Raw genomic sequence first — 13,157 nt, forward strand, 5'->3', positions numbered from 1 at the left:
CAAGAAAGTCTAGAACATTCTGCTAGTTCACACTTTGACACACCTCAGTAGAACCCTATCCAAATTGAGCTTACTACTGGAAAATCACAAGTCCTTTCTACCATTACTATTGCTTCTCCAAGTTCACCATCAGCACTTCAAACCATATTCTCCACTCTCCCATCCACAACATATATTTCCACTGTTATCCTTATTCTTCCAGCTGTTACACTTTCCTCTGCAAATATGGCAAAACATATTCAGTTTAGAGAGATCTATTGAACAGACTATGGTCACACATTTGAAAGATCAATTCTTGGCACATGAGACATATTTCTAGTCACAAATGAATTTCATTGAAGAAGTTCCAAACATGTTCACATCAGAGGATACTGACAGATTGGGACAACCAAACACAAGGGAGGAATTGATGAAGATATTGAAGGAATGTGAAAAGAAGAAAAGTCTAGGCTCAGATGGTAGGGGCTTGAACTTTTTATTCACTTCATTGATTTGATGATCCCAGATTTGTTGGCAGTAGCTGAAGAATCTAGGATTCATGGGTTCATCTCAAGGGCCATAAATGAAAATTTCATAGCATTAATCCCCAAAAGGGTAGAACCAAGAACCTTTTCAGATTATCGCTCCATATATCTCTACAACTTAGTGTACAAAATGATATCAAAATTGATTGCAAGTAGGTTGAAGTTGGTGTTGTTGAAGTATATTATAGGGGACTAATTTGGTTTCTTAGAAGGTAGGCATATACAAGATGAAATTGGTACCGCCCAGGAGATGATGCACTCTATTAAATCATGGAAATAAAATGCTTTCCTTCAATGCACAGGAGTACTAGAACACACCAATTTCAAATAGAGGGATTCCAACAGGTGCAATGGGGGACTTACATCACCAAAATTCCACAATAAGTACTGACGGGATGCAAACTTCGAAGCTCTACTCATAAATATCACTGTTTGTGCATAACCAAATTCATTCACACAACATATAATATTTGTTTAAGTTACAACGTTCAATTCAACTCTTAGCGCACAATAATTCACTTTCAAACGCATAGTAGAGCATGACACCTCCAACCACTTTCATTGATATGCTCCCCTACAACTGCCTGCAAATCCAGGGGCTATGCCTCAAGATTATCAAAGCAAAATCACCTATTTTGATGGTGCTGGCACTTACATAGCACAAAAACATACCAAGAAAATGACAGACTATTTTGAGAATTATGAGATCGATGATGATGATGTGAGAATGAAGATATTTGTTCAAAGTTTAACTGGTGATGTAAGGACCTGGTTTAGGGCACTCCCCGCAAACACTATTGCTGATCCAGAATCCCTTTATCAAACTTTCTTGAACAGATGGGAAAAGAAGAAAGACCCTTTACATATCCTAACATAATATGAAAACTTGAAAAGAGGCCCACAAGAAATTGTTCAAGATTACTGTGCTAGATTTAGTAATGTATACAATGTTATCCCTCAGAATCTTAGACCTCCACCAGACTTGGCCTTGATCAAACCCTGATGGATTTGATTCTGACATGGCTTACCAACTTAGAGAAAGAGCTCCTCCAATCTTAAAAGACATGTAGAGTATAGCGGTCAGTGTAGAGGCCAATCTAATTTCTAAACGAGCTCGAGCTAGAGCTGAAAGGAGGACATCTTTCAAAGAAGAACCTTCTGCATTTGAACAAAAATTGGATGCAATTATTAAAGGAATAGATAGACTGGGTGATAGAGTAGAAACAATTGAGAGGAAATCCTCTTGGGATGGTCAACCAAGTAATGCCAAAAGAAATCCAAACTTCAGGAAAAATCAGAATCCCAATACTGGAAAGGTTGGTCCTGACCAAAACATTAGGCCTCCATTCCAAGAAAACTATGCTGAAGGTTCAACTTCTAGTGAGCCAACATAAGACTCTCAAATTAACTTAATGGGTCTAAATAGTGAACAACAAATCTTTTTGACCCAGGATGACCAAGAAGCTCATACTTTTAATCAATTCCAAACCCAATATGGGGAATCATTCGATTTTAGGGAGGGATGTGATACAACCATCTATGAGGCCCACAAGCAATATAAGCAGAGAAGTAGAACAATAGATGTTCATGAACCCAATAAGCAGAAAGATGACAAGCAGCCTAAAAAAGAAAAAGTTAATACCCCCCTTATACAACTCTCTGCTATAACAGACCTCAACCTAAAAAAACCAAAAGTTGAGGACATATCAGACAATCAACCATCAAATAGTAAGGCTTCCACTTCCTTTCCTCTCAAAGAAAATGCAAAGGAACCTTCTGAAATTGATTTTGGAGCAGATTCAGCTCATAACAGCACTCCTGATAAAGAAAAAGGTATTGAAAACACAACAGAAAGAGAAAACCTTGCTGCCCGATATTCAAAAATGCAAACTGAAAAACCTTTCAACCTTGAGACCGAAATAGGCAAGTTAAAAATAGCCATTCCATTGTCCGAATTGGCTAAACATGATGTCTATAGAGAACAAATCAGTAGGTCACTACAAATTTCAGAAAACAGAGATGCAATAAATGTCCTAGATGACCAACCAGAATTAATTTTTGGCCCTGAAGTAAATGGCAAATCAGTAGATGGAGGAGTTCCTCCCTTTTATGTAAGTCTGAATATTCATGACAAAGTACTTCACAATGCAATGTTTGATTCTGGAGCTTCCCATAATTTAATGCCCAAATCTGTGATGGAAAAGTTGGACCTAGATATCACCAGGCCATACAAAGACTTGTTCTCTTTTGACTCTAGCCAGGTCAGATGTCTAGGGTTAATCAAAGATTTATGTGTATCACTAGTTCAATACCCTGCCAAGACAATTTTAATGGATGTAGTGGTAGCTGATATCCCACCAAAATATGGAATGCTTTTGTCCAGATCTTGGGGTGCAAAGCTCCAGGGATCTTTACAATTGGACATGTCCTATGCTACCATTTCAGTATTTGGCCAGCCAAAGAGATTGTACCAGGAAACTTTGATGAAATATGTGGTCAGCAGCCAGGAGAAACCCCAAAATTTTCCCATCTATTCCATGCATTCTGATATGGACTCTTTCATCCTATACAATGCTGAAATTTGCCCTCCAACTAGTGACAAGGTTTTAGCATCAACACAAGAAAGAGTCATAAATGAAAAATCTAATGTTCAAATTCAAGAAATTTCTGTGACCAATGATACAACAGACACACAAGGGAAACCACATGAAACTGAAAATCCAAATCTGCCTACTAAACAAAATTTTAAAACGCCTGATACTGGCTTCACAAAGGAAATTCTTTGGTACTTAGAATTTGATGGATCAGTCAATAAGCTAGGAGTTGGGGCAGAAATTTGGATACATAACATGGAAAATGATCATGTTGAAGGACACACATACATGCTTAATTTTAGATGCACAAATAACATGGCTAAATATGAAGCCCTCCTACTAGGACTCAAATTGATCAAAGGTCTAGAGGCAGTTAGGGTATCAATTTTGGGAGACTCTGATTTAGTTATTCAACAAATGAAAGGAAATTTCCTCACAGATGATCTCAGGTTAAGATCTTATAGAGGGGCAGCAATTGAAATACTCAATACTTTTCTAGAATCACAGCTTGCCAAAATTCCAAGGAATCACAATTTGCATGCTCACAGTTTGGCAACATTTTCTAGCACTTTTAAACTGCCATTTCAGTCGAATCATCACTTTACAGCTGAAATTAAACACAGACCAACTGTACCTCACAATGTTAAAAACTGGCAAGTGTTTGATAATGACATTCAGATTAATAATTTCCTGACCTTAAAAGAAGAATTTTCCAGCACTAATATAGACACAGGCACTGTTGGTGAAGTTGATCAAATAGACAAAATTGAAACTCACATTTCAGCTGAAACAACAACTCAAATACTACATCCAACAAAATTTACCAGCAAACAGTTGCAAGAGCTTAAAGAAATAAACTTTGATTAAAATGTTGGAGAAGAATCTGAAGTTATTGATTTAAAGGATAATTTTTTACCCACATGATTAACTCCCCTGGAAGACATTTTTGATTTTAATGATATTCCAAGAAAGCCAAAAATGCAGCCATTAAACGTAGAAATTGAGGACTGTAACATAGGGACTCAACAAAATCCTAAAATGATAAAATTGTCTAAAACTTTGCCTCCTGAACAAAAGATGAAATATATTGAACTGTTTAAAGAATTCCAAGATGTTTTTGCATGGAGCTATGAAGATCTCAAGTCCTATGATACTTCTGTAATTTAGCATACAATACCCCTCAAAGAAAATAAAAAACCTTTCAAGCAAAAACTTAGAAGGGTTAACCCTATACTCCTTCCTCTCATTGAAAAAGAAGTCAAGAGAATGTACTAAGCTGGCATAATTGCACCCATTAGATTTTCAGAATGGATCTCAAATTTAGTGCCCACTAGGAAGAAAACAGGAGAAATAAGGCTGTGTGTTGATTTGAGAAATCTGAATAAAGTCTCTTTAAAAGACCACTATCCCTTACCCAAGATGGACCACATTTTACAAAGGGTAGTAGATGCATCTAGAATTTCACTGTTAGATGGGTTTTCAGGCTTCAACCAGATTTTAGTTCACCCTGTGACCAGGAAAAAACAACTTTTACAACACCTTGGGGAACTTTCAAGTATGTAAAGATGCCATTCGGACTCAAGAATGCAGGGGCAAATTTTCAACGGGCCATGGACATAGCTTTTGCTAAAGAAATTCATGATTTCCTGGTCATATACCTAGATGATCTCACTGCCTTTTCCAAATCATATCAGGAACATTTAGATCATCTCAGACAAGTGTTTTTAATCTGCAGAAAATATGGTATATCACTAAACCCAAAGAAATCATTATTTGGCCTAGAAGAGGGCAAGCTGTTAGGTCACATCATCTCCAAAGAAGGCATTAGAATAGATCCAGACAGAATACAAGCCATTCTGCAAGTTCCTCATCCTAGAAATATCAAAGAACTTCAAGCTTTCCTAGGGAAAATCAATTTCTCAAGGAGATTCATACCCAACTTGGCTGAATTAATCAGACTGCTGAAAAACATGCTGAAGAAAGATTCCAAAGTCAAATGGACAATAGAAGCTAAACAAGCCTTTGAAGAAATCAAAATGGCTTTGACCAAAACACCAGTCCTTACAAGCCCTAAATTTGACAGAGACTTTATAATCTTCTCATTTGCGTCAGAACATACCATTGCTGCTGTTTTGCTACAGAAAGATGATCAAGGATGTGAAAAACCTATAGCCTTATTTAGCAAAGCACTGAGAGATGCACCTTTAAAATATCAAATCATGGAAAAATAGGCTTATGCACTAGTAAAAGCTATTAAGGACTTCAGAATTTATATCCTATACTCTCATGTAATAGCTTATGTGCCAAGTACTATGGTCAAGGATATTCTAACTCAAGAAGGAATTGAAGGCAAAAGAGGCAAATGGATAGCTAACATTTTGGAATATGACATTGAAATTAAACCTACAAAGTTGATAAAGGGACAAGGATTAGCTAAACTTATGACTGAAACCGACTTTCAAGCCCTTGAAATCAATGAACTGGATAATGAACAGGAGATGGCAACTCCACAGATCAATCAGTCCTTTTTACAATCACCTTGGTATGCTGATATAATTTATGTATTGATCAACCTGTAGGCTCCTCCAGGGTTATCCAGAACTAAAAAGAGATTTATGAAAATGAAAGCCTCAAAATTCTGTATTTTAGATAATGTTTTATTTTTGGAAAAATCATGAAGGCATTTTGCTGAGTTACTTAATAAAGGATGAAACTAAAAAAGTGCTGAAAGAATTTCATGCAGGGTACTGTGGTGGAAATTTGTACTGGAAATCAACTGCTGATAAAATCCTAAGGGCTGGATTTTATTGGCCCTCCCTGTTTGCTGATGTAAATAAATTTGTAACTTCTTGCCATAAATGTCAGATCTTTGAATGCAAGAGAAAGCTTCTACCTCTACCCCTCAAACCAATTTCGATTGAAAGACCATTTCAACAATGGGGTTTAGATTTCATTGGGGAAATTCACCCTCCCTCTTCTGGCCAGCATAAATGGATTTTGACTGCCACAGACTACTTCACCAAGTGGATAGAAGCCATCCCTTGTAGACAAGCTAATGATTCAGTGATCATGCAATTCCTAGAGACCAATATCTTGTCCAAATTTGGCTATTCTGAAAAGATTATAACTGAAAATGATGCTGCTTTTAAATCCAAAAGAATGATCAATTTCTATCACAAATACCACATTACCCTAGGCCATTCCATAGCCTATTACCCTCAAGGTAAAGGTCTAGCTGAATCATCCAATAAAAGCCTGATCAATATCATTAAGAAAGTACTGGAGGAAAACAAGAAAAACTGGCATAAGAAGCTTATCATTGCACTTTGGGCAGACAGATTGACTACAAAGAGATCCATTGGAACAAGCCCCTATGAATTGGTTTATGGCATGGAGGTTGTATTCCCTTCATCTTTGGGACTCCCTGTGATAAAGTTGCTGCAAGAAGTGCAGGCAGAACCCAATGACATTCAGAGAAGAATAAATCAGACTATTTATTTATAGTAGACTAGAGAAGAGGTGTATCAAAGATATCAAATTCTACAAGAAAAACTTAAGAAGATATTTGACAAGAAGACTAAAGTAGAGGATTTTTTCATTGGAGACGAAGTACTGAAATCGGATTCCAGAAGGGAAGATAAAGGAAAACATGGGAAGTTTGACTTCCTATGGAAGGGACCTTTTATTATTCAGGCTTCATAAGGAAACAACACCTATTTTTTGAAAAGTCTGGTTGGTACAGAAGTAGAAGATGGACCAGTTAATGGTCGAATGCTGAAGCATTATTTTGATCCAGTTTGTTGATATGTCAGGACTCTAACCTGTACATAAAAATGTTTACTTTCTGCAGTTTATTACAGCAATAAAAATGGGAACCAATATGTAGCAAATTTTGAGCAACAGTCAAGGAATTGTTCTACCTTTTTGTGTTACCTTTTTTAGTTTACCAGAAATTGAAGAAAAGACTTGGGCGCTATAAATAGGAGAAAAAAAATTCAAATAAAGTATTCAAAACAGAGCTGCAATTGTTTGAGTGAGCTCATGAGAAATGTATATATATTGTAGAGATACAATTTTGTTTATCTACAGCAAAGGGGAAATTTCAGAATGCAGCAAGAATTGAATATAAGGCCATTTGACCTACTGTTCTTGGCTTTTCACTAGGAAAATCCATCCCCAAGTGGAGCTAGTGTTATGCTCCTATACCAATAGGTGTTATATTTCATGATTGACTGGTGAAATCCCAAATATGTTCATCCTTTCCATGCTGCAAAGGTTCCATATTTTGAAAAAAATAAAAAAATAAAAAAATGAAAAGAGGGTATGCCCTAAAAGAAAGATCAAAGGGAAAAAAGAATGAAATGGTCAAAAAGAAAAGAAATGAACCCCAAAGAAAAGACCAGGAAAATGTGCTAGTCCAAAATGCCACTACTATTCTATTTTTGCAAAGAATTTCATTGTGTGCAGTTAGTTGACTTTTGTCACAGTTGATGGATGGCCAAACAGCTCAATATTGGCCAAGTTCATATTTAAATTTCTTGTTTTAGAGATAGAGAACAAAATCTATCCAAACAGTTCAAGCTTGGCAGATTAGTAGTTAGGTAGAGAAGCAAAGGAGCTCAATAGCTAAATCTGAGCCCCTGGCACAAATAAGGGCAGACTTAGATAGGATGGCAGTTAAAAGAAAAGAAGAGAGTAAGGGTTCGCTAGTTTAATGCACCCAAGGAAAAGGAAGAAAAAATGTTAGGTATAATAGGCTGGGTAGGCAGGTTTGATGTTGCAGAAGCAGGCTTATGAGTAATTTTGTCTTTCAAAGATGATTCATCTTATTACTATCATAAGTTCCATGGCAACTATGTGGTGACAGATCAAATGAAGCATGTATAACTTCCTCTCACTCTTCTCCCAAAAACACTTACTAACCTCCCTCTAAAGAGATTGGGATCTGCTCAATACTCCTAGATCACTCCATTTCATGAAAAAGTTTAAGTGAAGTCACAACTTTGCTTAGGCACAAAGCCACATTTCTTGTGTAAAATCCTTTTTCTTTCCCTTTTTCCTAAGTTGTCAAACTTTATGCTTAGCGCATTCAATTTCAAAATCCATATTAACTCTTGACCTATACTATTTAGCTCCCTAGACCTATTCCCACTCCCGTACTATATTTATAATAAAAACACCCAAAAAAATTAATATCCCCCGCCTCAATTTACATATAAACCATATCACTTTGTTTAAAATTGGGAAGTAATGGTTCATTTGGAGCTCATTAATAACCCTCCGCTGTAAATCATTGGGATTTGTTTAATCTCTGGTTAATCAAATAACCAAACCCACAGACCTAACCAATGAATTAACCCTGAAATCATTGAAAAACATTTGATTTAATGGTGGGTCCCCACGTCATAAGTCCTCTGCCAACTCCATTTACCTCCAGCCGTTGGATCTGGGCCTCCCTATCCAACGGCCTAGATCCATATCGCAACCCCCTCTGTTGCCAAGGTTTACCGCCCGGGGAACAGTGGTATTGCCTCCCATACTAGGGACAGGTGGCGCCCTCCCGGCATGATTGCTGCCCTCCCCACCAAAACCACCTTAGCACAAAAGTGGTACGGGCCAATACCGCTTACCGCTCCCACTGCCCCCCCCCCCCCCCGCTGACGTCACCTCTGCGTCAGCGCCACGTAACCCTTCAGTACCCTTGCTACACGACAAAATACTTCTTCATGCTGAAGTCATCCGACCGAAAAGCGCCAAAAGCCCGCCAAATTCAAATTTTTGTTAAAAAGACGCGAAAATGTCATTTTTGCTCATTTTTACTTATTTTTCTCTACAAAAATATTGCATGTGGTTTACGTCCAAAGCAGCTACTCGACCATACAGTTCGCCACCCAGCCAAACAGAGTCCACAGTTCTGTCCTCCAGCTCATCCCGCAACCTGCAATCTGCACAGTGCGCTATTAAAGATAGGTATTTACCTTAATTTTGTTTCCAAACCCTGTGAATTTCAGTTTTCTCTGCAAGTTGTCCAAAGGACCCAAATTCGAGTTCAATTCACCGCACTACCTTCAAATAAGCGCACCAGAACCACTTCTCTTTTACCCGTTTTCACCGAAAACCCTGCAAATTTCATTTTTCTCTGTAGATTTCACCCAATGAGCTAAATTCAAATTGACTTTGGTCTGTAATTCCTAGAGAAAAGCCCCAGAACTGTTGTTTTTCCTATTTTTGCTACAAAAACCCAAATTCCAATTTGAAAATCACGGAAAATTGAGCAATGGAAGCCCCTGTGACCCTCAATGTTGCTCCCCTCAATGCACCTCACAAAGAGTTAGAGTGGTTGCCCTTGGCTGACATGGATTTTCAAATACAAGACTTAACTGGTTACAAAAGCCACCTCTAAGCATTCTGTGAAATTAGGAATAGTCACCTAAGCAAAACTGATCTCTATGGGATATGGGAATCCAATCTGCCCAGATACTACCTACCCTCAGTAAATGTATTCACAGATGTTATCCACCCGTGTTGTGCCAATTATGAATCTACTCTGAGAGTCGCTATGACTCCAACTGGAACTGTCCTCTTTCATATAACTCTTGAGTCCATAAATGAAATGCTACACTTCAAACCCACTCAGCCTCTGGCTCCTCTTTCTATGGGATTCTTGCTTGAGCAGGGCTCTAAACTGCCCAATGCAGAGATAACCCATGTTGTTCAAACATTTGTGAGACCAGATTGCCAGCCGAAAGAGCCACCTCCCTTTCACCATGTCTCGTTCAATGAAGCTAGAAGATTCATTATTGATATGATATCCTATGTCGTGGGATTTAAGACAAGTGAATATGTTGATGAGACCATCTTAGCTCTGTTGTCCATGTTTACTCCAAGATTGCCTCCTGCTGTCAAATATGACTTTGCTACTTTCATTGCCAACAAGATCCATGACCAATTCATGAGTCTAGAAAGAGAAGGAGTCTTTAAGTACACATCTTATATATATCATCTGTTCTGATATGATCAAACAGACAGTTTTTAGTTTCCCGTCAGAAAATTGGATTCTAAAGGAGAAAGGAGGTCTGTGATCTTTTGGACCTCAGTCTTCCATGAAGTCCATAACTCTCCTTACACTTATTGTGAATTCATTGATTTGTTTATACATCCGGTATCCTCTCTACTGATGAGAACTCCTCCTCCTAGACTCTCTGGTGATATGCAGAAAATTTTACAGCTCTCCAAAAGCTACAAAATAGGTTACTGGTATTTCTACCAGAATCACACTGAAATCAGAATATATGGCTGTGAGTTGTGCCCTTATACGCTGCCTAAATATGTTCCTATGAGACTGTTTGCTCTAGAATATTTCAGGCAATTTATCAATTCAGATTTAACTCACTTTTACAGTGAAAGAAAAAAGTTTAGCTGAAAATAAGAAACCAGTTAGGCCCTTTTTGTAGGAATTTACAAGGTAAGTTCCTCAGAAAGAATACCAAGAGGACACCGCTCACAACCAGATCACAGATCAATACACCAGTATTTTTGACGTGGTTAAAACCCTCAAAGAGGGAAAAAATCCACGGCCTGTCCCAACGTGGGTACTACAGGCAATTTATTAATCAAAGAATGAAAATTTACATAAGCTTCTCTCATGCACGGATTACCCGAACAATGACCCTCCATGTGCTTTAAATAGAACTCATGGACCAATTGGGTGTTAAGCCACGGATCAAGTGTCAGTAATACCGAGGAGAGAATGAACCGTCGGATCACTACATATCGTGACCGTCGAATTGTAAGTTACAAAATGTACAACGGTAAAGAAACACACTTTACCTAACTCTACACTAGACCAAGTTGAACTTAACTATATCCTATGTGTCGGAATATCCTAACATCCCCCCTTAAGAACAACTTGGGATAGGATTGAAGGATTTACAAATATGACACAATAGGAGAAGGAAGGAGGCACTAGAGCCTATCCCCCCTTAGTGACAACTTCCTGAACTCCAAGCATATATCAAAGTTTAGTGAACTTCGCCTCTGTGAGAACCTTTGTGAAGATGTCTGCAACCTGATCATCTGTTGGAAAATATTGCACTTCAAGAACATGGTCATGAATGAGCTTTCTGATGAAGTGCATGTGTAGTTCAATGTGTTTGCTGCGCTGATGCTGGACTGGATTTTTGCATAGCTGAATGGCACTTTGATTATCACACCAAAGTGTGGTTGGATGCTGCTGCTCAAAGCCAAACTCTGATAGGATCTGACGAAGCCACAAGGCTTCCTTACTAGCTTCCATGGCACCACGATACTCTGCTTCTGCTGACGAAAGAGAAATGGCAGCCTGTTTCTTACAAGCCCATGTAATAGGTCCTGAACCAAGAGTGAAGACATAACCGACAGTAGACTTCCGATCATCAGGGTCACCAGCCCAATCAGAATCAGTGAAACCAACTAACAGAGGAGCTGCTTTGGCACTGTAATGAATCCCAAACTGTACTGTACCTCGAACATAACGAAGTATTCTTTTAGCTGCTTTCCAATGACTTTCACGAGGGTTTTGCATAAAACGAGCAACAAGGCCAACAACAAAGGAAAGATCAGGACGAGTATGGGTTAAATACAAGAGTTTTCCTACAAGTTGACGGTATAAGGTAGCATCAACTTCAAGAGAAGTACAAGAGACTGAAAGTTTGACTCCAGACTGAAAGGGAGAAGGGGCTGGCTTACAGTCTTCCATGTGAAAATGACGAAGAATATCACAAGCATACTTGGACTGGGAAAGGAAAATACCCTCCTTGGATTGCAAGACTTGAAGACCGAGAAAATAGTGTAAGTGTCCTAAGTCTGTCATTTCAAATTTCTTTTTAAGGCTGGACTTCACATGGTTTATAAGGTTGGGATCACTACCAGTAAGAATAAGATCATCAACATAAAGAACAAGGATGATAAGAGAGTTGCCCACTTTCTTGGTGTAGACAATATTGTCAGAATGACACCTAGAAAAGCCAGATTCTAAAAGAAAGCTATCCATTTTGGCATACCAAGCCCGAGGAGCTTGCTTGAGGCCATAAAGGGATTTCTTAAGTTGACAAACAAGGCTGGAGTCTGTTTGTATGAAGCCAATGGGTTGTTCCATATAGATTTCTTCCTGCAAGTCCCCATGCAAGAAGGCAGATTTAACATCCATCTGATGGACTTCCCATTTTAAAGAGGCAGCAAGGGAAAGAACAAGGCGGATAGAGTTCATTTTGGCAACAGGGGAGAAGGTTTCAGTGTAGTCAATGCCTTCAACCTGTGAAAAGCCCTTAGCAACGAGACGAGCTTTATGTTTATCAACTTTCCCATCTGGTCCATACTTGGTTCTGTAAACCCATTTACATCTAACAAGTTTGCGTCCCTTTGGTAGAGGAACAAGATCCCATGTATCATTTGTCATCAATAAATGATATTCTTCATTCATAGCTGCTTCCCAATGTGGATGGCCTGAAGCTTCTGCAAAAGTGTCAGGATCATGATTTACTGGAGCTTGAGCCAGTAAAGAAGAGGCTCTTTCAAACTGAGAACGTGTACGTCGCTGATCTGTAGGATCACCGGCAAGATCACCTGCTGCATCCCGAGTAGCACAGACCCATCTTGGAAGTTGAGGATCCTGAGAAGGTGGGGGAGGATTATCATCCTCGCTTTCATCATCTGAAGAAGAAATGTTTTCAAAAGTAGAAGAGATAGGAAGAGGTGGCACATCCGTCGGACTAGGCTCGCAGGCCGATTTATTTTCATCAAATTTTACATCTCTTCTAATGATAACATTTTTGGACTTAAATGGAATAAGTCTATAACCTTTTACATCTTCAGAATATCCAACAAAAGTAAATTTCTCACTCTTAGGTTCTAAAGCTTTATGCTTTTCATCTGGAATATGGGCCCATGCTTCACTTCCAAACACACGAAAGTGACTTACATCTGGTTTAATGGAACTCCAAGCTTCTTCTGGAGTGATATTCTCTAGAACCTTAGTAGGAGTGCGATTGATTATATAATT

Source organism: Pinus tabuliformis, chromosome Q (genome assembly GCF_031772625.1).
Source record: "Pinus tabuliformis cultivar Carrire ecotype Pingquan chromosome Q, CPIR1, whole genome shotgun sequence".
Lineage (NCBI taxonomy): Eukaryota > Viridiplantae > Streptophyta > Pinopsida > Pinales > Pinaceae > Pinus > Pinus tabuliformis.